The 23,887-nt window shown below is 47.1% G+C and overlaps 14 non-coding genes and 2 pseudogenes across 14 annotated transcripts; all 16 read left to right on the top strand.

Annotated features, from left to right (window-relative positions):
- On the top strand, positions 1-193 carry LOC142267960 (U2 spliceosomal RNA). The gene has a single exon (XR_012733762.1). It is a non-coding gene; the product is annotated as a U2 spliceosomal RNA (small nuclear RNA).
- Positions 194-1,580: 1,387 nt separating this feature from the next.
- Positions 1,581-1,771, top strand: LOC142268003 (U2 spliceosomal RNA). The gene has a single exon (XR_012733795.1). It is a non-coding gene; the product is annotated as a U2 spliceosomal RNA (small nuclear RNA).
- Positions 1,772-3,158: 1,387 nt separating this feature from the next.
- Positions 3,159-3,349, top strand: LOC142268002 (U2 spliceosomal RNA). Its single transcript, XR_012733794.1, has one exon. It is a non-coding gene; the product is annotated as a U2 spliceosomal RNA (small nuclear RNA).
- A 1,387-nt stretch (positions 3,350-4,736) lies between these two features.
- Positions 4,737-4,927, top strand: LOC142268001 (U2 spliceosomal RNA). Its single transcript, XR_012733793.1, has one exon. It is a non-coding gene; the product is annotated as a U2 spliceosomal RNA (small nuclear RNA).
- A 1,387-nt stretch (positions 4,928-6,314) lies between these two features.
- LOC142268000 (U2 spliceosomal RNA) lies at positions 6,315-6,505 on the top strand. Its single transcript, XR_012733792.1, has one exon. It is a non-coding gene; the product is annotated as a U2 spliceosomal RNA (small nuclear RNA).
- A 1,387-nt stretch (positions 6,506-7,892) lies between these two features.
- On the top strand, positions 7,893-8,083 carry LOC142267999 (U2 spliceosomal RNA). Its single transcript, XR_012733791.1, has one exon. It is a non-coding gene; the product is annotated as a U2 spliceosomal RNA (small nuclear RNA).
- A 1,387-nt stretch (positions 8,084-9,470) lies between these two features.
- On the top strand, positions 9,471-9,612 carry LOC142267971 (U2 spliceosomal RNA; annotated as a pseudogene).
- Positions 9,613-10,309: 697 nt separating this feature from the next.
- On the top strand, positions 10,310-10,504 carry LOC142267966 (U2 spliceosomal RNA). The gene has a single exon (XR_012733765.1). It is a non-coding gene; the product is annotated as a U2 spliceosomal RNA (small nuclear RNA).
- A 1,387-nt stretch (positions 10,505-11,891) lies between these two features.
- Positions 11,892-12,082, top strand: LOC142267998 (U2 spliceosomal RNA). Its single transcript, XR_012733790.1, has one exon. It is a non-coding gene; the product is annotated as a U2 spliceosomal RNA (small nuclear RNA).
- A 1,387-nt stretch (positions 12,083-13,469) lies between these two features.
- Positions 13,470-13,660, top strand: LOC142267997 (U2 spliceosomal RNA). The gene has a single exon (XR_012733789.1). It is a non-coding gene; the product is annotated as a U2 spliceosomal RNA (small nuclear RNA).
- Positions 13,661-15,047: 1,387 nt separating this feature from the next.
- LOC142267996 (U2 spliceosomal RNA) lies at positions 15,048-15,238 on the top strand. Its single transcript, XR_012733788.1, has one exon. It is a non-coding gene; the product is annotated as a U2 spliceosomal RNA (small nuclear RNA).
- Positions 15,239-16,625: 1,387 nt separating this feature from the next.
- On the top strand, positions 16,626-16,767 carry LOC142267970 (U2 spliceosomal RNA; annotated as a pseudogene).
- A 697-nt stretch (positions 16,768-17,464) lies between these two features.
- On the top strand, positions 17,465-17,659 carry LOC142267964 (U2 spliceosomal RNA). Its single transcript, XR_012733763.1, has one exon. It is a non-coding gene; the product is annotated as a U2 spliceosomal RNA (small nuclear RNA).
- A 1,387-nt stretch (positions 17,660-19,046) lies between these two features.
- Positions 19,047-19,237, top strand: LOC142267995 (U2 spliceosomal RNA). Its single transcript, XR_012733787.1, has one exon. It is a non-coding gene; the product is annotated as a U2 spliceosomal RNA (small nuclear RNA).
- A 2,429-nt stretch (positions 19,238-21,666) lies between these two features.
- LOC142267992 (U2 spliceosomal RNA) lies at positions 21,667-21,857 on the top strand. The gene has a single exon (XR_012733785.1). It is a non-coding gene; the product is annotated as a U2 spliceosomal RNA (small nuclear RNA).
- Positions 21,858-23,244: 1,387 nt separating this feature from the next.
- LOC142267991 (U2 spliceosomal RNA) lies at positions 23,245-23,435 on the top strand. Its single transcript, XR_012733784.1, has one exon. It is a non-coding gene; the product is annotated as a U2 spliceosomal RNA (small nuclear RNA).
- The last annotated feature ends 452 nt before the right edge of the window (positions 23,436-23,887 follow it).

Here is a 23,887-nt window from a genome sequence, read left to right as displayed (position 1 = left end):
ATTTTTTGTGGTGCTTTGGAAAGCTTCATTAAATCAAAAATCTGTTCTTATCAGTTTAATATCTGATACGTCCCCTATCTGGGGACCATATATTAAATGGATTTTTAGAACAGGGAGATGGAAAAAGAGCTTGCTCTGTCCACTCCACGCATTGACCTGGTATTGCAGTACCTCCAGGAACGGTGCACCCCTTCTTAACCCAGTTTCCAAAAGCAGAACTCAATTCACCTGATTCATATTAGCCCGATTTAATGAATTGGAAGAAAGCATACGTCTTCATATGCACCTCAATTTGGCCCATTCACTTTTCACACTTCCTCCTTTTGTTTTTTATCTTTCACACTTTTGACTTTCTTTATTCATCCAAATAGCAAACTCATCACCACTCAACCTGACCAACTCGGCTATGTCCCCGTGCTGCAGTTCTCTGTCTTATCTAGATCATTTGCAATTGAATGGAATAGATCCCTTTTGGACAAAGTGGATTCACCTGCTGCTGCAGTGACCACAGGTGTGATAACATCTAGAATTGGCATCTGGTGCGATCTCTCCGCTTCCACTCCAAAGAAAGTTACCTGTTTATTCCTATCATGCATTGGTTTTTGGGGTTTTCTTTGAGTAATGATGATCTCTTTAGTAGTCTGTTGGCGCCCTCTCCTGGAGGAATAGTTTGCTTGCTCTTGGACATTCTAAAAGAGAGGTCATGATAGACATTGAGCTTCTGAGCTCAATTGGGGACAGTCATGGGTGATGAATGTTTGCAACCTACTGCGAAGCCTCATACCGCAATATAAGGAACGTCAAATACTAAGAAAGGGCGGCCTATGAAAGAATTACTACTTTCAATAAGTACACTTAAACGGCTAATTGGGAATAGAAAAACTGTAAAAAGCCCTCTGAGAAAGCCCCCCTCTAACCTTTGATAGTAAGCTTTTCTGTAGTCTGCCTGTTGATGTATTTTCCGTTTGAACTGTGCACAACATGAAGAGACGGAACACTGGCGGCTTGTCACAATGCCCCCCGATGACATCACAATAGCGCTGCTGCCTAGAAAACAAGCTGCGCAGAAGAAGTTGTTCTTTGGGTGGGAGGGTGGGCTAGTGGAAGGAGGGGGCAATCTCTTTTTTTCCCGGGTGGTAGGGGGATGACAGGAGAAGGGAAGCGGGTGGTGAGAAAGGTACAGAGGGCAGGGTTTGGGGGCTGGGAAGGAAAGGGAAAAGATTAGGGTTTGGGGATGATGAAAGGGCTTTCTACGGGTAAGGATGGCAAAGGGTGGCAGTGACGGAAAGTCAGGCAACCTGTCCTGTCCGTCTTTTTGTATCGTGAATTGGAAAGACTGCAAGGGGGAGGGGAGTTGCTTGCGCCCTAAAGGAGGAGTTATTCAGATTCATTGCAGTGGGCGGCGGCTGCAAAACGCACCATTCTTCTTGTTTTGGCTCTGCAAAGCAGCCTTTTCAAGGGTTGGCTTGGGTGACAAAATGTCTTGTGTAGGCGTGGGTTTGTCTCCCTCTCGCTCTCTCTCCCTAAGATGTGTCCGGCATAGGCCAGGGTGCCACTCGAGGCCCAAACCAATTCTGGTTATCGCTTCTCGGCCTTTTGGCTAAGATCAAGTGTAGTATCTGTTCTTATCAGTTTAATATCTGATACGTCCCCTATCTGGGGACCATATATTAAATGGATTTTTAGAACAGGGAGATGGAAAAAGAGCTTGCTCTGTCCACTCCACGCATTGACCTGGTATTGCAGTACCTCCAGGAACGGTGCACCCCTTCTTAACCCAGTTTCCAAAAGCAGAACTCAATTCACCTGATTCATATTAGCCCGATTTAATGAATTGGAAGAAAGCATACGTCTTCATATGCACCTCAATTTGGCCCATTCACTTTTCACACTTCCTCCTTTTGTTTTTTATCTTTCACACTTTTGACTTTCTTTATTCATCCAAATAGCAAACTCATCACCACTCAACCTGACCAACTCGGCTATGTCCCCGTGCTGCAGTTCTCTGTCTTATCTAGATCATTTGCAATTGAATGGAATAGATCCCTTTTGGACAAAGTGGATTCACCTGCTGCTGCAGTGACCACAGGTGTGATAACATCTAGAATTGGCATCTGGTGCGATCTCTCCGCTTCCACTCCAAAGAAAGTTACCTGTTTATTCCTATCATGCATTGGTTTTTGGGGTTTTCTTTGAGTAATGATGATCTCTTTAGTAGTCTGTTGGCGCCCTCTCCTGGAGGAATAGTTTGCTTGCTCTTGGACATTCTAAAAGAGAGGTCATGATAGACATTGAGCTTCTGAGCTCAATTGGGGACAGTCATGGGTGATGAATGTTTGCAACCTACTGCGAAGCCTCATACCGCAATATAAGGAACGTCAAATACTAAGAAAGGGCGGCCTATGAAAGAATTACTACTTTCAATAAGTACACTTAAACGGCTAATTGGGAATAGAAAAACTGTAAAAAGCCCTCTGAGAAAGCCCCCCTCTAACCTTTGATAGTAAGCTTTTCTGTAGTCTGCCTGTTGATGTATTTTCCGTTTGAACTGTGCACAACATGAAGAGACGGAACACTGGCGGCTTGTCACAATGCCCCCCGATGACATCACAATAGCGCTGCTGCCTAGAAAACAAGCTGCGCAGAAGAAGTTGTTCTTTGGGTGGGAGGGTGGGCTAGTGGAAGGAGGGGGCAATCTCTTTTTTTCCCGGGTGGTAGGGGGATGACAGGAGAAGGGAAGCGGGTGGTGAGAAAGGTACAGAGGGCAGGGTTTGGGGGCTGGGAAGGAAAGGGAAAAGATTAGGGTTTGGGGATGATGAAAGGGCTTTCTACGGGTAAGGATGGCAAAGGGTGGCAGTGACGGAAAGTCAGGCAACCTGTCCTGTCCGTCTTTTTGTATCGTGAATTGGAAAGACTGCAAGGGGGAGGGGAGTTGCTTGCGCCCTAAAGGAGGAGTTATTCAGATTCATTGCAGTGGGCGGCGGCTGCAAAACGCACCATTCTTCTTGTTTTGGCTCTGCAAAGCAGCCTTTTCAAGGGTTGGCTTGGGTGACAAAATGTCTTGTGTAGGCGTGGGTTTGTCTCCCTCTCGCTCTCTCTCCCTAAGATGTGTCCGGCATAGGCCAGGGTGCCACTCGAGGCCCAAACCAATTCTGGTTATCGCTTCTCGGCCTTTTGGCTAAGATCAAGTGTAGTATCTGTTCTTATCAGTTTAATATCTGATACGTCCCCTATCTGGGGACCATATATTAAATGGATTTTTAGAACAGGGAGATGGAAAAAGAGCTTGCTCTGTCCACTCCACGCATTGACCTGGTATTGCAGTACCTCCAGGAACGGTGCACCCCTTCTTAACCCAGTTTCCAAAAGCAGAACTCAATTCACCTGATTCATATTAGCCCGATTTAATGAATTGGAAGAAAGCATACGTCTTCATATGCACCTCAATTTGGCCCATTCACTTTTCACACTTCCTCCTTTTGTTTTTTATCTTTCACACTTTTGACTTTCTTTATTCATCCAAATAGCAAACTCATCACCACTCAACCTGACCAACTCGGCTATGTCCCCGTGCTGCAGTTCTCTGTCTTATCTAGATCATTTGCAATTGAATGGAATAGATCCCTTTTGGACAAAGTGGATTCACCTGCTGCTGCAGTGACCACAGGTGTGATAACATCTAGAATTGGCATCTGGTGCGATCTCTCCGCTTCCACTCCAAAGAAAGTTACCTGTTTATTCCTATCATGCATTGGTTTTTGGGGTTTTCTTTGAGTAATGATGATCTCTTTAGTAGTCTGTTGGCGCCCTCTCCTGGAGGAATAGTTTGCTTGCTCTTGGACATTCTAAAAGAGAGGTCATGATAGACATTGAGCTTCTGAGCTCAATTGGGGACAGTCATGGGTGATGAATGTTTGCAACCTACTGCGAAGCCTCATACCGCAATATAAGGAACGTCAAATACTAAGAAAGGGCGGCCTATGAAAGAATTACTACTTTCAATAAGTACACTTAAACGGCTAATTGGGAATAGAAAAACTGTAAAAAGCCCTCTGAGAAAGCCCCCCTCTAACCTTTGATAGTAAGCTTTTCTGTAGTCTGCCTGTTGATGTATTTTCCGTTTGAACTGTGCACAACATGAAGAGACGGAACACTGGCGGCTTGTCACAATGCCCCCCGATGACATCACAATAGCGCTGCTGCCTAGAAAACAAGCTGCGCAGAAGAAGTTGTTCTTTGGGTGGGAGGGTGGGCTAGTGGAAGGAGGGGGCAATCTCTTTTTTTCCCGGGTGGTAGGGGGATGACAGGAGAAGGGAAGCGGGTGGTGAGAAAGGTACAGAGGGCAGGGTTTGGGGGCTGGGAAGGAAAGGGAAAAGATTAGGGTTTGGGGATGATGAAAGGGCTTTCTACGGGTAAGGATGGCAAAGGGTGGCAGTGACGGAAAGTCAGGCAACCTGTCCTGTCCGTCTTTTTGTATCGTGAATTGGAAAGACTGCAAGGGGGAGGGGAGTTGCTTGCGCCCTAAAGGAGGAGTTATTCAGATTCATTGCAGTGGGCGGCGGCTGCAAAACGCACCATTCTTCTTGTTTTGGCTCTGCAAAGCAGCCTTTTCAAGGGTTGGCTTGGGTGACAAAATGTCTTGTGTAGGCGTGGGTTTGTCTCCCTCTCGCTCTCTCTCCCTAAGATGTGTCCGGCATAGGCCAGGGTGCCACTCGAGGCCCAAACCAATTCTGGTTATCGCTTCTCGGCCTTTTGGCTAAGATCAAGTGTAGTATCTGTTCTTATCAGTTTAATATCTGATACGTCCCCTATCTGGGGACCATATATTAAATGGATTTTTAGAACAGGGAGATGGAAAAAGAGCTTGCTCTGTCCACTCCACGCATTGACCTGGTATTGCAGTACCTCCAGGAACGGTGCACCCCTTCTTAACCCAGTTTCCAAAAGCAGAACTCAATTCACCTGATTCATATTAGCCCGATTTAATGAATTGGAAGAAAGCATACGTCTTCATATGCACCTCAATTTGGCCCATTCACTTTTCACACTTCCTCCTTTTGTTTTTTATCTTTCACACTTTTGACTTTCTTTATTCATCCAAATAGCAAACTCATCACCACTCAACCTGACCAACTCGGCTATGTCCCCGTGCTGCAGTTCTCTGTCTTATCTAGATCATTTGCAATTGAATGGAATAGATCCCTTTTGGACAAAGTGGATTCACCTGCTGCTGCAGTGACCACAGGTGTGATAACATCTAGAATTGGCATCTGGTGCGATCTCTCCGCTTCCACTCCAAAGAAAGTTACCTGTTTATTCCTATCATGCATTGGTTTTTGGGGTTTTCTTTGAGTAATGATGATCTCTTTAGTAGTCTGTTGGCGCCCTCTCCTGGAGGAATAGTTTGCTTGCTCTTGGACATTCTAAAAGAGAGGTCATGATAGACATTGAGCTTCTGAGCTCAATTGGGGACAGTCATGGGTGATGAATGTTTGCAACCTACTGCGAAGCCTCATACCGCAATATAAGGAACGTCAAATACTAAGAAAGGGCGGCCTATGAAAGAATTACTACTTTCAATAAGTACACTTAAACGGCTAATTGGGAATAGAAAAACTGTAAAAAGCCCTCTGAGAAAGCCCCCCTCTAACCTTTGATAGTAAGCTTTTCTGTAGTCTGCCTGTTGATGTATTTTCCGTTTGAACTGTGCACAACATGAAGAGACGGAACACTGGCGGCTTGTCACAATGCCCCCCGATGACATCACAATAGCGCTGCTGCCTAGAAAACAAGCTGCGCAGAAGAAGTTGTTCTTTGGGTGGGAGGGTGGGCTAGTGGAAGGAGGGGGCAATCTCTTTTTTTCCCGGGTGGTAGGGGGATGACAGGAGAAGGGAAGCGGGTGGTGAGAAAGGTACAGAGGGCAGGGTTTGGGGGCTGGGAAGGAAAGGGAAAAGATTAGGGTTTGGGGATGATGAAAGGGCTTTCTACGGGTAAGGATGGCAAAGGGTGGCAGTGACGGAAAGTCAGGCAACCTGTCCTGTCCGTCTTTTTGTATCGTGAATTGGAAAGACTGCAAGGGGGAGGGGAGTTGCTTGCGCCCTAAAGGAGGAGTTATTCAGATTCATTGCAGTGGGCGGCGGCTGCAAAACGCACCATTCTTCTTGTTTTGGCTCTGCAAAGCAGCCTTTTCAAGGGTTGGCTTGGGTGACAAAATGTCTTGTGTAGGCGTGGGTTTGTCTCCCTCTCGCTCTCTCTCCCTAAGATGTGTCCGGCATAGGCCAGGGTGCCACTCGAGGCCCAAACCAATTCTGGTTATCGCTTCTCGGCCTTTTGGCTAAGATCAAGTGTAGTATCTGTTCTTATCAGTTTAATATCTGATACGTCCCCTATCTGGGGACCATATATTAAATGGATTTTTAGAACAGGGAGATGGAAAAAGAGCTTGCTCTGTCCACTCCACGCATTGACCTGGTATTGCAGTACCTCCAGGAACGGTGCACCCCTTCTTAACCCAGTTTCCAAAAGCAGAACTCAATTCACCTGATTCATATTAGCCCGATTTAATGAATTGGAAGAAAGCATACGTCTTCATATGCACCTCAATTTGGCCCATTCACTTTTCACACTTCCTCCTTTTGTTTTTTATCTTTCACACTTTTGACTTTCTTTATTCATCCAAATAGCAAACTCATCACCACTCAACCTGACCAACTCGGCTATGTCCCCGTGCTGCAGTTCTCTGTCTTATCTAGATCATTTGCAATTGAATGGAATAGATCCCTTTTGGACAAAGTGGATTCACCTGCTGCTGCAGTGACCACAGGTGTGATAACATCTAGAATTGGCATCTGGTGCGATCTCTCCGCTTCCACTCCAAAGAAAGTTACCTGTTTATTCCTATCATGCATTGGTTTTTGGGGTTTTCTTTGAGTAATGATGATCTCTTTAGTAGTCTGTTGGCGCCCTCTCCTGGAGGAATAGTTTGCTTGCTCTTGGACATTCTAAAAGAGAGGTCATGATAGACATTGAGCTTCTGAGCTCAATTGGGGACAGTCATGGGTGATGAATGTTTGCAACCTACTGCGAAGCCTCATACCGCAATATAAGGAACGTCAAATACTAAGAAAGGGCGGCCTATGAAAGAATTACTACTTTCAATAAGTACACTTAAACGGCTAATTGGGAATAGAAAAACTGTAAAAAGCCCTCTGAGAAAGCCCCCCTCTAACCTTTGATAGTAAGCTTTTCTGTAGTCTGCCTGTTGATGTATTTTCCGTTTGAACTGTGCACAACATGAAGAGACGGAACACTGGCGGCTTGTCACAATGCCCCCCGATGACATCACAATAGCGCTGCTGCCTAGAAAACAAGCTGCGCAGAAGAAGTTGTTCTTTGGGTGGGAGGGTGGGCTAGTGGAAGGAGGGGGCAATCTCTTTTTTTCCCGGGTGGTAGGGGGATGACAGGAGAAGGGAAGCGGGTGGTGAGAAAGGTACAGAGGGCAGGGTTTGGGGGCTGGGAAGGAAAGGGAAAAGATTAGGGTTTGGGGATGATGAAAGGGCTTTCTACGGGTAAGGATGGCAAAGGGTGGCAGTGACGGAAAGTCAGGCAACCTGTCCTGTCCGTCTTTTTGTATCGTGAATTGGAAAGACTGCAAGGGGGAGGGGAGTTGCTTGCGCCCTAAAGGAGGAGTTATTCAGATTCATTGCAGTGGGCGGCGGCTGCAAAACGCACCATTCTTCTTGTTTTGGCTCTGCAAAGCAGCCTTTTCAAGGGTTGGCTTGGGTGACAAAATGTCTTGTGTAGGCGTGGGTTTGTCTCCCTCTCGCTCTCTCTCCCTAAGATGTGTCCGGCATAGGCCAGGGTGCCACTCGAGGCCCAAACCAATTCTGGTTATCGCTTCTCGGCCTTTTGGCTAAGATCAAGTGTAGTATCTGTTCTTATCAGTTTAATATCTGATACGTCCCCTATCTGGGGACCATATATTAAATGGATTTTTAGAACAGGGAGATGGAAAAAGAGCTTGCTCTGTCCACTCCACGCATTGACCTGGTATTGCAGTACCTCCAGGAACGGTGCACCCCTTCTTAACCCAGTTTCCAAAAGCAGAACTCAATTCACCTGATTCATATTAGCCCGATTTAATGAATTGGAAGAAAGCATACGTCTTCATATGCACCTCAATTTGGCCCATTCACTTTTCACACTTCCTCCTTTTGTTTTTTATCTTTCACACTTTTGACTTTCTTTATTCATCCAAATAGCAAACTCATCACCACTCAACCTGACCAACTCGGCTATGTCCCCGTGCTGCAGTTCTCTGTCTTATCTAGATCATTTGCAATTGAATGGAATAGATCCCTTTTGGACAAAGTGGATTCACCTGCTGCTGCAGTGACCACAGGTGTGATAACATCTAGAATTGGCATCTGGTGCGATCTCTCCGCTTCCACTCCAAAGAAAGTTACCTGTTTATTCCTATCATGCATTGGTTTTTGGGGTTTTCTTTGAGTAATGATGATCTCTTTAGTAGTCTGTTGGCGCCCTCTCCTGGAGGAATAGTTTGCTTGCTCTTGGACATTCTAAAAGAGAGGTCATGATAGACATTGAGCTTCTGAGCTCAATTGGGGACAGTCATGGGTGATGAATGTTTGCAACCTACTGCGAAGCCTCATACCGCAATATAAGGAACGTCAAATACTAAGAAAGGGCGGCCTATGAAAGAATTACTACTTTCAATAAGTACACTTAAACGGCTAATTGGGAATAGAAAAACTGTAAAAAGCCCTCTGAGAAAGCCCCCCTCTAACCTTTGATAGTAAGCTTTTCTGTAGTCTGCCTGTTGATGTATTTTCCGTTTGAACTGTGCACAACATGAAGAGACGGAACACTGGCGGCTTGTCACAATGCCCCCCGATGACATCACAATAGCGCTGCTGCCTAGAAAACAAGCTGCGCAGAAGAAGTTGTTCTTTGGGTGGGAGGGTGGGCTAGTGGAAGGAGGGGGCAATCTCTTTTTTTCCCGGGTGGTAGGGGGATGACAGGAGAAGGGAAGCGGGTGGTGAGAAAGGTACAGAGGGCAGGGTTTGGGGGCTGGGAAGGAAAGGGAAAAGATTAGGGTTTGGGGATGATGAAAGGGCTTTCTACGGGTAAGGATGGCAAAGGGTGGCAGTGACGGAAAGTCAGGCAACCTGTCCTGTCCGTCTTTTTGTATCGTGAATTGGAAAGACTGCAAGGGGGAGGGGAGTTGCTTGCGCCCTAAAGGAGGAGTTATTCAGATTCATTGCAGTGGGCGGCGGCTGCAAAACGCACCATTCTTCTTGTTTTGGCTCTGCAAAGCAGCCTTTTCAAGGGTTGGCTTGGGTGACAAAATGTCTTGTGTAGGCGTGGGTTTGTCTCCCTCTCGCTCTCTCTCCCTAAGATGTGTCCGGCATAGGCCAGGGTGCCACTCGAGGCCCAAACCAATTCTGGTTATCGCTTCTCGGCCTTTTGGCTAAGATCAAGTGTAGTATCGTTCGAAAAGGTGGTTTAAGGCTCCGGCCACCTTAGTACAATGATGCAATGCACACTGGAAGGTTGCGCTTGTTAGTACTTTGGGAGGATAGTATATCCATCTAGAGGAAACCATGGCCCTACCAGGATCGAGGCTATTAGACTGAGTAAGTGTGGGGGTTATGGTGCAATGTGCCCCAGGAATGGACACCCTGGAGGGAGTCTGAACTTGCTAGGTTGGGACCCTGGTAAGCCTCAGACTCTGTCGCACGCCGCGCCTTGCCTATTCATACTTTCCAAGCATATTGCCCTATCCCGGCCTTCTGGCTAAGAAGGGAAATTTTTATAATCCCGGTCGGAGGTCCGGTCAGCTTTGGGCTGAGAAACCAACACCCGGTTGGAGGTCCGGGTCAGCTTTGGCTGGGAAACCAACACCCGGTTGGAGGTCCGGTTAGCCTTGGGCTGAGAAACCAACACCCGGTTGGAGGTCCGGTCAGCCTTGGGCTGAGAAACCAACACCCGGTTGGAGGTCCGGTCAGCCTTGGGCTGAGAAACCAACACCGGTTGACGGTCCGGGCAGTCTCGGCTGCGAAACCAACGACTAGTAGCTCCCTACTCCACTTGGGTAAGATGCCTCGGTGGACGCTGGGAGCAACAACAAGGCTCAACCAGGCTTCGGCTTGGGGGAGCACCGAAGATCCCTGACCCTCGCTGTGGCCTTCTGGCTCGGAGGGACGGGGTTGATTTTTGGGGATCCTCTTCTCACGGAGGGGTCCACACGAATCCTAGCCTTTGCACTGTTTTTGGTGTGACTTCGGTCATGCATTTTTGCGGTGCTTTGGAAAGCTTCATTAAATCAAAATCTGTTCTTATCAGTTTAATATCTGATACGTCCCCTATCTGGGGACCATATATTAAATGGATTTTTAGAACAGGGAGATGGAAAAAGAGCTTGCTCTGTCCACTCCACGCATTGACCTGGTATTGCAGTACCTCCAGGAACGGTGCACCCCTTCTTAACCCAGTTTCCAAAAGCAGAACTCAATTCACCTGATTCATATTAGCCCGATTTAATGAATTGGAAGAAAGCATACGTCTTCATATGCACCTCAATTTGGCCCATTCACTTTTCACACTTCCTCCTTTTGTTTTTTATCTTTCACACTTTTGACTTTCTTTATTCATCCAAATAGCAAACTCATCACCACTCAACCTGACCAACTCGGCTATGTCCCCGTGCTGCAGTTCTCTGTCTTATCTAGATCATTTGCAATTGAATGGAATAGATCCCTTTTGGACAAAGTGGATTCACCTGCTGCTGCAGTGACCACAGGTGTGATAACATCTAGAATTGGCATCTGGTGCGATCTCTCCGCTTCCACTCCAAAGAAAGTTACCTGTTTATTCCTATCATGCATTGGTTTTTGGGGTTTTCTTTGAGTAATGATGATCTCTTTAGTAGTCTGTTGGCGCCCTCTCCTGGAGGAATAGTTTGCTTGCTCTTGGACATTCTAAAAGAGAGGTCATGATAGACATTGAGCTTCTGAGCTCAATTGGGGACAGTCATGGGTGATGAATGTTTGCAACCTACTGCGAAGCCTCATACCGCAATATAAGGAACGTCAAATACTAAGAAAGGGCGGCCTATGAAAGAATTACTACTTTCAATAAGTACACTTAAACGGCTAATTGGGAATAGAAAAACTGTAAAAAGCCCTCTGAGAAAGCCCCCCTCTAACCTTTGATAGTAAGCTTTTCTGTAGTCTGCCTGTTGATGTATTTTCCGTTTGAACTGTGCACAACATGAAGAGACGGAACACTGGCGGCTTGTCACAATGCCCCCCGATGACATCACAATAGCGCTGCTGCCTAGAAAACAAGCTGCGCAGAAGAAGTTGTTCTTTGGGTGGGAGGGTGGGCTAGTGGAAGGAGGGGGCAATCTCTTTTTTTCCCGGGTGGTAGGGGGATGACAGGAGAAGGGAAGCGGGTGGTGAGAAAGGTACAGAGGGCAGGGTTTGGGGGCTGGGAAGGAAAGGGAAAAGATTAGGGTTTGGGGATGATGAAAGGGCTTTCTACGGGTAAGGATGGCAAAGGGTGGCAGTGACGGAAAGTCAGGCAACCTGTCCTGTCCGTCTTTTTGTATCGTGAATTGGAAAGACTGCAAGGGGGAGGGGAGTTGCTTGCGCCCTAAAGGAGGAGTTATTCAGATTCATTGCAGTGGGCGGCGGCTGCAAAACGCACCATTCTTCTTGTTTTGGCTCTGCAAAGCAGCCTTTTCAAGGGTTGGCTTGGGTGACAAAATGTCTTGTGTAGGCGTGGGTTTGTCTCCCTCTCGCTCTCTCTCCCTAAGATGTGTCCGGCATAGGCCAGGGTGCCACTCGAGGCCCAAACCAATTCTGGTTATCGCTTCTCGGCCTTTTGGCTAAGATCAAGTGTAGTATCTGTTCTTATCAGTTTAATATCTGATACGTCCCCTATCTGGGGACCATATATTAAATGGATTTTTAGAACAGGGAGATGGAAAAAGAGCTTGCTCTGTCCACTCCACGCATTGACCTGGTATTGCAGTACCTCCAGGAACGGTGCACCCCTTCTTAACCCAGTTTCCAAAAGCAGAACTCAATTCACCTGATTCATATTAGCCCGATTTAATGAATTGGAAGAAAGCATACGTCTTCATATGCACCTCAATTTGGCCCATTCACTTTTCACACTTCCTCCTTTTGTTTTTTATCTTTCACACTTTTGACTTTCTTTATTCATCCAAATAGCAAACTCATCACCACTCAACCTGACCAACTCGGCTATGTCCCCGTGCTGCAGTTCTCTGTCTTATCTAGATCATTTGCAATTGAATGGAATAGATCCCTTTTGGACAAAGTGGATTCACCTGCTGCTGCAGTGACCACAGGTGTGATAACATCTAGAATTGGCATCTGGTGCGATCTCTCCGCTTCCACTCCAAAGAAAGTTACCTGTTTATTCCTATCATGCATTGGTTTTTGGGGTTTTCTTTGAGTAATGATGATCTCTTTAGTAGTCTGTTGGCGCCCTCTCCTGGAGGAATAGTTTGCTTGCTCTTGGACATTCTAAAAGAGAGGTCATGATAGACATTGAGCTTCTGAGCTCAATTGGGGACAGTCATGGGTGATGAATGTTTGCAACCTACTGCGAAGCCTCATACCGCAATATAAGGAACGTCAAATACTAAGAAAGGGCGGCCTATGAAAGAATTACTACTTTCAATAAGTACACTTAAACGGCTAATTGGGAATAGAAAAACTGTAAAAAGCCCTCTGAGAAAGCCCCCCTCTAACCTTTGATAGTAAGCTTTTCTGTAGTCTGCCTGTTGATGTATTTTCCGTTTGAACTGTGCACAACATGAAGAGACGGAACACTGGCGGCTTGTCACAATGCCCCCCGATGACATCACAATAGCGCTGCTGCCTAGAAAACAAGCTGCGCAGAAGAAGTTGTTCTTTGGGTGGGAGGGTGGGCTAGTGGAAGGAGGGGGCAATCTCTTTTTTTCCCGGGTGGTAGGGGGATGACAGGAGAAGGGAAGCGGGTGGTGAGAAAGGTACAGAGGGCAGGGTTTGGGGGCTGGGAAGGAAAGGGAAAAGATTAGGGTTTGGGGATGATGAAAGGGCTTTCTACGGGTAAGGATGGCAAAGGGTGGCAGTGACGGAAAGTCAGGCAACCTGTCCTGTCCGTCTTTTTGTATCGTGAATTGGAAAGACTGCAAGGGGGAGGGGAGTTGCTTGCGCCCTAAAGGAGGAGTTATTCAGATTCATTGCAGTGGGCGGCGGCTGCAAAACGCACCATTCTTCTTGTTTTGGCTCTGCAAAGCAGCCTTTTCAAGGGTTGGCTTGGGTGACAAAATGTCTTGTGTAGGCGTGGGTTTGTCTCCCTCTCGCTCTCTCTCCCTAAGATGTGTCCGGCATAGGCCAGGGTGCCACTCGAGGCCCAAACCAATTCTGGTTATCGCTTCTCGGCCTTTTGGCTAAGATCAAGTGTAGTATCTGTTCTTATCAGTTTAATATCTGATACGTCCCCTATCTGGGGACCATATATTAAATGGATTTTTAGAACAGGGAGATGGAAAAAGAGCTTGCTCTGTCCACTCCACGCATTGACCTGGTATTGCAGTACCTCCAGGAACGGTGCACCCCTTCTTAACCCAGTTTCCAAAAGCAGAACTCAATTCACCTGATTCATATTAGCCCGATTTAATGAATTGGAAGAAAGCATACGTCTTCATATGCACCTCAATTTGGCCCATTCACTTTTCACACTTCCTCCTTTTGTTTTTTATCTTTCACACTTTTGACTTTCTTTATTCATCCAAATAGCAAACTCATCACCACTCAACCTGACCAACTCGGCTATGTCCCCGTGCTGCAGTTCTCTGTCTTATCTAGATCATTTGCAATTGAATGGAATAGATCCCTTTTGGACAAAGTGGATTCACCTGCTGCTGCAGTGACCACAGGTGTGATAACATCTAGAATTGGCATCTGGTGCGATCTCTCCGCTTCCACTCCAAAGAAAGTTACCTGTTTATTCCTATCATGCATTGGTTTTTGGGGTTTTCTTTGAGTAATGATGATCTCTTTAGTAGTCTGTTGGCGCCCTCTCCTGGAGGAATAGTTTGCTTGCTCTTGGACATTCTAAAAGAGAGGTCATGATAGACATTGAGCTTCTGAGCTCAATTGGGGACAGTCATGGGTGATGAATGTTTGCAACCTACTGCGAAGCCTCATACCGCAATATAAGGAACGTCAAATACTAAGAAAGGGCGGCCTATGAAAGAATTACTACTTTCAATAAGTACACTTAAACGGCTAATTGGGAATAGAAAAACTGTAAAAAGCCCTCTGAGAAAGCCCCCCTCTAACCTTTGATAGTAAGCTTTTCTGTAGTCTGCCTGTTGATGTATTTTCCGTTTGAACTGTGCACAACATGAAGAGACGGAACACTGGCGGCTTGTCACAATGCCCCCCGATGACATCACAATAGCGCTGCTGCCTAGAAAACAAGCTGCGCAGAAGAAGTTGTTCTTTGGGTGGGAGGGTGGGCTAGTGGAAGGAGGGGGCAATCTCTTTTTTTCCCGGGTGGTAGGGGGATGACAGGAGAAGGGAAGCGGGTGGTGAGAAAGGTACAGAGGGCAGGGTTTGGGGGCTGGGAAGGAAAGGGAAAAGATTAGGGTTTGGGGATGATGAAAGGGCTTTCTACGGGTAAGGATGGCAAAGGGTGGCAGTGACGGAAAGTCAGGCAACCTGTCCTGTCCGTCTTTTTGTATCGTGAATTGGAAAGACTGCAAGGGGGAGGGGAGTTGCTTGCGCCCTAAAGGAGGAGTTATTCAGATTCATTGCAGTGGGCGGCGGCTGCAAAACGCACCATTCTTCTTGTTTTGGCTCTGCAAAGCAGCCTTTTCAAGGGTTGGCTTGGGTGACAAAATGTCTTGTGTAGGCGTGGGTTTGTCTCCCTCTCGCTCTCTCTCCCTAAGATGTGTCCGGCATAGGCCAGGGTGCCACTCGAGGCCCAAACCAATTCTGGTTATCGCTTCTCGGCCTTTTGGCTAAGATCAAGTGTAGTATCTGTTCTTATCAGTTTAATATCTGATACGTCCCCTATCTGGGGACCATATATTAAATGGATTTTTAGAACAGGGAGATGGAAAAAGAGCTTGCTCTGTCCACTCCACGCATTGACCTGGTATTGCAGTACCTCCAGGAACGGTGCACCCCTTCTTAACCCAGTTTCCAAAAGCAGAACTCAATTCACCTGATTCATATTAGCCCGATTTAATGAATTGGAAGAAAGCATACGTCTTCATATGCACCTCAATTTGGCCCATTCACTTTTCACACTTCCTCCTTTTGTTTTTTATCTTTCACACTTTTGACTTTCTTTATTCATCCAAATAGCAAACTCATCACCACTCAACCTGACCAACTCGGCTATGTCCCCGTGCTGCAGTTCTCTGTCTTATCTAGATCATTTGCAATTGAATGGAATAGATCCCTTTTGGACAAAGTGGATTCACCTGCTGCTGCAGTGACCACAGGTGTGATAACATCTAGAATTGGCATCTGGTGCGATCTCTCCGCTTCCACTCCAAAGAAAGTTACCTGTTTATTCCTATCATGCATTGGTTTTTGGGGTTTTCTTTGAGTAATGATGATCTCTTTAGTAGTCTGTTGGCGCCCTCTCCTGGAGGAATAGTTTGCTTGCTCTTGGACATTCTAAAAGAGAGGTCATGATAGACATTGAGCTTCTGAGCTCAATTGGGGACAGTCATGGGTGATGAATGTTTGCAACCTACTGCGAAGCCTCATACCGCAATATAAGGAACGTCAAATACTAAGAAAGGGCGGCCTATGAAAGAATTACTACTTTCAATAAGTACACTTAAACGGCTAATTGGGAATAGAAAAACTGTAAAAAGCCCTCTGAGAAAGCCCCCCTCTAACCTTTGATAGTAAGCTTTTCTGTAGTCTGCCTGTTGATGTATTTTCCGTTTGAACTGTGCACAACATGAAGAGACGGAACACTGGCGGCTTGTCACAATGCCCCCCGATGACATCACAATAGCGCTGCTGCCTAGAAAACAAGCTGCGCAGAAGAAGTTGTTCTTTGGGTGGGAGGGTGGGCTAGTGGAAGGAGGGGGCAATCTCTTTTTTTCCCGGGTGGTAGGGGGATGACAGGAGAAGGGAAGCGGGTGGTGAGAAAGGTACAGAGGGCAGGGTTTGGGGGCTGGGAAGGAAAGGGAAAAGATTAGGGTTTGGGGATGATGAAAGGGCTTTCTACGGGTAAGGATGGCAAAGGGTGGCAGTGACGGAAAGTCAGGCAACCTGTCCTGTCCGTCTTTTTGTATCGTGAATTGGAAAGACTGCAAGGGGGAGGGGAGTTGCTTGCGCCCTAAAGGAGGAGTTATTCAGATTCATTGCAGTGGGCGGCGGCTGCAAAACGCACCATTCTTCTTGTTTTGGCTCTGCAAAGCAGCCTTTTCAAGGGTTGGCTTGGGTGACAAAATGTCTTGTGTAGGCGTGGGTTTGTCTCCCTCTCGCTCTCTCTCCCTAAGATGTGTCCGGCATAGGCCAGGGTGCCACTCGAGGCCCAAACCAATTCTGGTTATCGCTTCTCGGCCTTTTGGCTAAGATCAAGTGTAGTATCGTTCGAAAAGGTGGTTTAAGGCTCCGGCCACCTTAGTACAATGATGCAATGCACACTGGAAGGTTGCGCTTGTTAGTACTTTGGGAGGATAGTATATCCATCTAGAGGAAACCATGGCCCTACCAGGATCGAGGCTATTAGACTGAGTAAGTGTGGGGGTTATGGTGCAATGTGCCCCAGGAATGGACACCCTGGAGGGAGTCTGAACTTGCTAGGTTGGGACCCTGGTAAGCCTCAGACTCTGTCGCACGCCGCGCCTTGCCTATTCATACTTTCCAAGCATATTGCCCTATCCCGGCCTTCTGGCTAAGAAGGGAAATTTTTATAATCCCGGTCGGAGGTCCGGTCAGCTTTGGGCTGAGAAACCAACACCCGGTTGGAGGTCCGGGTCAGCTTTGGCTGGGAAACCAACACCCGGTTGGAGGTCCGGTTAGCCTTGGGCTGAGAAACCAACACCCGGTTGGAGGTCCGGTCAGCCTTGGGCTGAGAAACCAACACCCGGTTGGAGGTCCGGTCAGCCTTGGGCTGAGAAACCAACACCGGTTGACGGTCCGGGCAGTCTCGGCTGCGAAACCAACGACTAGTAGCTCCCTACTCCACTTGGGTAAGATGCCTCGGTGGACGCTGGGAGCAACAACAAGGCTCAACCAGGCTTCGGCTTGGGGGAGCACCGAAGATCCCTGACCCTCGCTGTGGCCTTCTGGCTCGGAGGGACGGGGTTGATTTTTGGGGATCCTCTTCTCACGGAGGGGTCCACACGAATCCTAGCCTTTGCACTGTTTTTGGTGTGACTTCGGTCATGCATTTTTGCGGTGCTTTGGAAAGCTTCATTAAATCAAAATCTGTTCTTATCAGTTTAATATCTGATACGTCCCCTATCTGGGGACCATATATTAAATGGATTTTTAGAACAGGGAGATGGAAAAAGAGCTTGCTCTGTCCACTCCACGCATTGACCTGGTATTGCAGTACCTCCAGGAACGGTGCACCCCTTCTTAACCCAGTTTCCAAAAGCAGAACTCAATTCACCTGATTCATATTAGCCCGATTTAATGAATTGGAAGAAAGCATACGTCTTCATATGCACCTCAATTTGGCCCATTCACTTTTCACACTTCCTCCTTTTGTTTTTTATCTTTCACACTTTTGACTTTCTTTATTCATCCAAATAGCAAACTCATCACCACTCAACCTGACCAACTCGGCTATGTCCCCGTGCTGCAGTTCTCTGTCTTATCTAGATCATTTGCAATTGAATGGAATAGATCCCTTTTGGACAAAGTGGATTCACCTGCTGCTGCAGTGACCACAGGTGTGATAACATCTAGAATTGGCATCTGGTGCGATCTCTCCGCTTCCACTCCAAAGAAAGTTACCTGTTTATTCCTATCATGCATTGGTTTTTGGGGTTTTCTTTGAGTAATGATGATCTCTTTAGTAGTCTGTTGGCGCCCTCTCCTGGAGGAATAGTTTGCTTGCTCTTGGACATTCTAAAAGAGAGGTCATGATAGACATTGAGCTTCTGAGCTCAATTGGGGACAGTCATGGGTGATGAATGTTTGCAACCTACTGCGAAGCCTCATACCGCAATATAAGGAACGTCAAATACTAAGAAAGGGCGGCCTATGAAAGAATTACTACTTTCAATAAGTACACTTAAACGGCTAATTGGGAATAGAAAAACTGTAAAAAGCCCTCTGAGAAAGCCCCCCTCTAACCTTTGATAGTAAGCTTTTCTGTAGTCTGCCTGTTGATGTATTTTCCGTTTGAACTGTGCACAACATGAAGAGACGGAACACTGGCGGCTTGTCACAATGCCCCCCGATGACATCACAATAGCGCTGCTGCCTAGAAAACAAGCTGCGCAGAAGAAGTTGTTCTTTGGGTGGGAGGGTGGGCTAGTGGAAGGAGGGGGCAATCTCTTTTTTTCCCGGGTGGTAGGGGGATGACAGGAGAAGGGAAGCGGGTGGTGAGAAAGGTACAGAGGGCAGGGTTTGGGGGCTGGGAAGGAAAGGGAAAAGATTAGGGTTTGGGGATGATGAAAGGGCTTTCTACGGGTAAGGATGGCAAAGGGTGGCAGTGACGGAAAGTCAGGCAACCTGTCCTGTCCGTCTTTTTGTATCGTGAATTGGAAAGACTGCAAGGGGGAGGGGAGTTGCTTGCGCCCTAAAGGAGGAGTTATTCAGATTCATTGCAGTGGGCGGCGGCTGCAAAACGCACCATTCTTCTTGTTTTGGCTCTGCAAAGCAGCCTTTTCAAGGGTTGGCTTGGGTGACAAAATGTCTTGTGTAGGCGTGGGTTTGTCTCCCTCTCGCTCTCTCTCCCTAAGATGTGTCCGGCATAGGCCAGGGTGCCACTCGAGGCCCAAACCAATTCTGGTTATCGCTTCTCGGCCTTTTGGCTAAGATCAAGTGTAGTATCTGTTCTTATCAGTTTAATATCTGATACGTCCCCTATCTGGGGACCATATATTAAATGGATTTTTAGAACAGGGAGATGGAAAAAGAGCTTGCTCTGTCCACTCCACGCATTGACCTGGTATTGCAGTACCTCCAGGAACGGTGCACCCCTTCTTAACCCAGTTTCCAAAAGCAGAACTCAATTCACCTGATTCATATTAGCCCGATTTAATGAATTGGAAGAAAGCATACGTCTTCATATGCACCTCAATTTGGCCCATTCACTTTTCACACTTCCTCCTTTTGTTTTTTATCTTTCACACTTTTGACTTTCTTTATTCATCCAAATAGCAAACTCATCACCACTCAACCTGACCAACTCGGCTATGTCCCCGTGCTGCAGTTCTCTGTCTTATCTAGATCATTTGCAATTGAATGGAATAGATCCCTTTTGGACAAAGTGGATTCACCTGCTGCTGCAGTGACCACAGGTGTGATAACATCTAGAATTGGCATCTGGTGCGATCTCTCCGCTTCCACTCCAAAGAAAGTTACCTGTTTATTCCTATCATGCATTGGTTTTTGGGGTTTTCTTTGAGTAATGATGATCTCGCTGCCTCGGAGTGACCTTTGACTCTGCCTTATCCTTCATACCACACATCCAATCCCTCACCACCTCCTGCCGTCTTCAACTCAAAAATATTTCCAGAATCCGCCCTTTCCTCAATCTGCAATCTACTAAAATGCTAGTGCATGCCCTCATAATCTCCCGCCTCGACTACTGCAACATCCTCCTATGTGGCCTCCCTGCCAACACGCTCGCCCCTCTCCAGTCCATCCTTAACTCTGCTGCCCGACTTATCCACCTCTCTCCTCAATACCACCCCGCTTCTCCTCTCTGCATGTCCCTCCACTGGCTTCCAATCTTCCACCGTATCCAATTCAAACTTCTAACACTGACCTACAAAGCTGTGCATAATCTGTCTCCTCCGTACATCTCCGAACTAATCCCCCACTACACTCCAACACGTCACCTCCGGTCCTCCCAAGATCTCCTCCTCTCCTCCTCTCTCATTCGCTCCTCACACACCCGACTCCAAGACTTCTCCCGAGCATCCCCAGTCTTCTGGAACTCGCTGCCTCAACACGTCAGACTATCCCCTACCCTTGCAAACTTCAAAAGGAACCTGAAAACTCATCTGTTCAGAAATGCCTACAATCTACAATGAACTCGCTGCCGCCCGACCACCGTGCGGAGCTGCCGTCCGACCGCCGTGCGGAGCTGCCGCCCGACCGCCGTGCGGAGCTGCCGCCCGACCACCGTGCGGAGCTGCCGCCCGACCACCGTGCGGAGCTGCCGCCCGACCACCGTGCGGAGCTGCCGCCCGACCACCGTGCGGAGCTGCCGCCCGACCACCGTGCGGAGCTGCCGCCCGACCACCGTGCGGAGCTGCCGCCTGACCTACACCCCACCTATTGTCTCCTCCCCATAATCCTATAGAATGTAAGCCCGCAAGGGTAGGGCCCTCTTCCCTCTGTACTAGTCTGTCTACTGTAACTTGTATACGTATTTTGTATGTAACCCCCTTATGTACAGCACCATGGAATTAATGGTGCTCTATAAATAAATAATAATAATAATAATAATAATCTCTTTAGTAGTCTGTTGGCGCCCTCTCCTGGAGGAATAGTTTGCTTGCTCTTGGACATTCTAAAAGAGAGGTCATGATAGACATTGAGCTTCTGAGCTCAATTGGGGACAGTCATGGGTGATGAATGTTTGCAACCTACTGCGAAGCCTCATACCGCAATATAAGGAACGTCAAATACTAAGAAAGGGCGGCCTATGAAAGAATTACTACTTTCAATAAGTACACTTAAACGGCTAATTGGGAATAGAAAAACTGTAAAAAGCCCTCTGAGAAAGCCCCCCTCTAACCTTTGATAGTAAGCTTTTCTGTAGTCTGCCTGTTGATGTATTTTCCGTTTGAACTGTGCACAACATGAAGAGACGGAACACTGGCGGCTTGTCACAATGCCCCCCGATGACATCACAATAGCGCTGCTGCCTAGAAAACAAGCTGCGCAGAAGAAGTTGTTCTTTGGGTGGGAGGGTGGGCTAGTGGAAGGAGGGGGCAATCTCTTTTTTTCCCGGGTGGTAGGGGGATGACAGGAGAAGGGAAGCGGGTGGTGAGAAAGGTACAGAGGGCAGGGTTTGGGGGCTGGGAAGGAAAGGGAAAAGATTAGGGTTTGGGGATGATGAAAGGGCTTTCTACGGGTAAGGATGGCAAAGGGTGGCAGTGACGGAAAGTCAGGCAACCTGTCCTGTCCGTCTTTTTGTATCGTGAATTGGAAAGACTGCAAGGGGGAGGGGAGTTGCTTGCGCCCTAAAGGAGGAGTTATTCAGATTCATTGCAGTGGGCGGCGGCTGCAAAACGCACCATTCTTCTTGTTTTGGCTCTGCAAAGCAGCCTTTTCAAGGGTTGGCTTGGGTGACAAAATGTCTTGTGTAGGCGTGGGTTTGTCTCCCTCTCGCTCTCTCTCCCTAAGATGTGTCCGGCATAGGCCAGGGTGCCACTCGAGGCCCAAACCAATTCTGGTTATCGCTTCTCGGCCTTTTGGCTAAGATCAAGTGTAGTATCTGTTCTTATCAGTTTAATATCTGATACGTCCCCTATCTGGGGACCATATATTAAATGGATTTTTAGAACAGGGAGATGGAAAAAGAGCTTGCTCTGTCCACTCCACGCATTGACCTGGTATTGCAGTACCTCCAGGAACGGTGCACCCCTTCTTAACCCAGTTTCCAAAAGCAGAACTCAATTCACCTGATTCATATTAGCCCGATTTAATGAATTGGAAGAAAGCATACGTCTTCATATGCACCTCAATTTGGCCCATTCACTTTTCACACTTCCTCCTTTTGTTTTTTATCTTTCACACTTTTGACTTTCTTTATTCATCCAAATAGCAAACTCATCACCACTCAACCTGACCAACTCGGCTATGTCCCCGTGCTGCAGTTCTCTGTCTTATCTAGATCATTTGCAATTGAATGGAATAGATCCCTTTTGGACAAAGTGGATTCACCTGCTGCTGCAGTGACCACAGGTGTGATAACATCTAGAATTGGCATCTGGTGCGATCTCTCCGCTTCCACTCCAAAGAAAGTTACCTGTTTATTCCTATCATGCATTGGTTTTTGGGGTTTTCTTTGAGTAATGATGATCTCTTTAGTAGTCTGTTGGCGCCCTCTCCTGGAGGAATAGTTTGCTTGCTCTTGGACATTCTAAAAGAGAGGTCATGATAGACATTGAGCTTCTGAGCTCAATTGGGGACAGTCATGGGTGATGAATGTTTGCAACCTACTGCGAAGCCTCATACCGCAATATAAGGAACGTCAAATACTAAGAAAGGGCGGCCTATGAAAGAATTACTACTTTCAATAAGTACACTTAAACGGCTAATTGGGAATAGAAAAACTGTAAAAAGCCCTCTGAGAAAGCCCCCCTCTAACCTTTGATAGTAAGCTTTTCTGTAGTCTGCCTGTTGATGTATTTTCCGTTTGAACTGTGCACAACATGAAGAGACGGAACACTGGCGGCTTGTCACAATGCCCCCCGATGACATCACAATAGCGCTGCTGCCTAGAAAACAAGCTGCGCAGAAGAAGTTGTTCTTTGGGTGGGAGGGTGGGCTAGTGGAAGGAGGGGGCAATCTCTTTTTTTCCCGGGTGGTAGGGGGATGACAGGAGAAGGGAAGCGGGTGGTGAGAAAGGTACAGAGGGCAGGGTTTGGGGGCTGGGAAGGAAAGGGAAAAGATTAGGGTTTGGGGATGATGAAAGGGCTTTCTACGGGTAAGGATGGCAAAGGGTGGCAGTGACGGAAAGTCAGGCAACCTGTCCTGTCCGTCTTTTTGTATCGTGAATTGGAAAGACTGCAAGGGGGAGGGGAGTTGCTTGCGCCCTAAAGGAGGAGTTATTCAGATTCATTGCAGTGGGCGGCGGCTGCAAAACGCACCATTCTTCTTGTTTTGGCTCTGCAAAGCAGCCTTTTCAAGGGTTGGCTTGGGTGACAAAATGTCTTGTGTAGGCGTGGGTTTGTCTCCCTCTCGCTCTCTCTCCCTAAGATGTGTCCGGCATAGGCCAGGGTGCCACTCGAGGCCCAAACCAATTCTGGTTATCGCTTCTCGGCCTTTTGGCTAAGATCAAGTGTAGTATCTGTTCTTATCAGTTTAATATCTGATACGTCCCCTATCTGGGGACCATATATTAAATGGATTTTTAGAACAGGGAGATGGAAAAAGAGCTTGCTCTGTCCACTCCACGCATTGACCTGGTATTGCAGTACCTCCAGGAACGGTGCACCCCTTCTTAACCCAGTTTCCAAAAGCAGAACTCAATTCACCTGATTCATATTAGCCCGATTTAATGAATTGGAAGAAAGCATACGTCTTCATATGCACCTCAATTTGGCCCATTCACTTTTCACACTTCCTCCTTTTGTTTTTTATCTTTCACACTTTTGACTTTCTTTATTCATCCAAATAGCAAACTCATCACCACTCAACCTGACCAACTCGGCTATGTCCCCGTGCTGCAGTTCTCTGTCTTATCTAGATCATTTGCAATTGAATGGAATAGATCCCTTTTGGACAAAGTGGATTCACCTGCTGCTGCAGTGACCACAGGTGTGATAACATCTAGAATTGGCATCTGGTGCGATCTCTCCGCTTCCACTCCAAAGAAAGTTACCTGTTTATTCCTATCATGCATTGGTTTTTGGGGTTTTCTTTGAGTAATGATGATCTCTTTAGTAGTCTGT

Source organism: Anomaloglossus baeobatrachus, unplaced genomic scaffold (genome assembly GCF_048569485.1).
Source record: "Anomaloglossus baeobatrachus isolate aAnoBae1 unplaced genomic scaffold, aAnoBae1.hap1 Scaffold_2978, whole genome shotgun sequence".
NCBI classification, from domain to species: domain Eukaryota; kingdom Metazoa; phylum Chordata; class Amphibia; order Anura; family Aromobatidae; genus Anomaloglossus; species Anomaloglossus baeobatrachus.
This window is presented reverse-complemented; position numbering and strand designations above follow the sequence as displayed.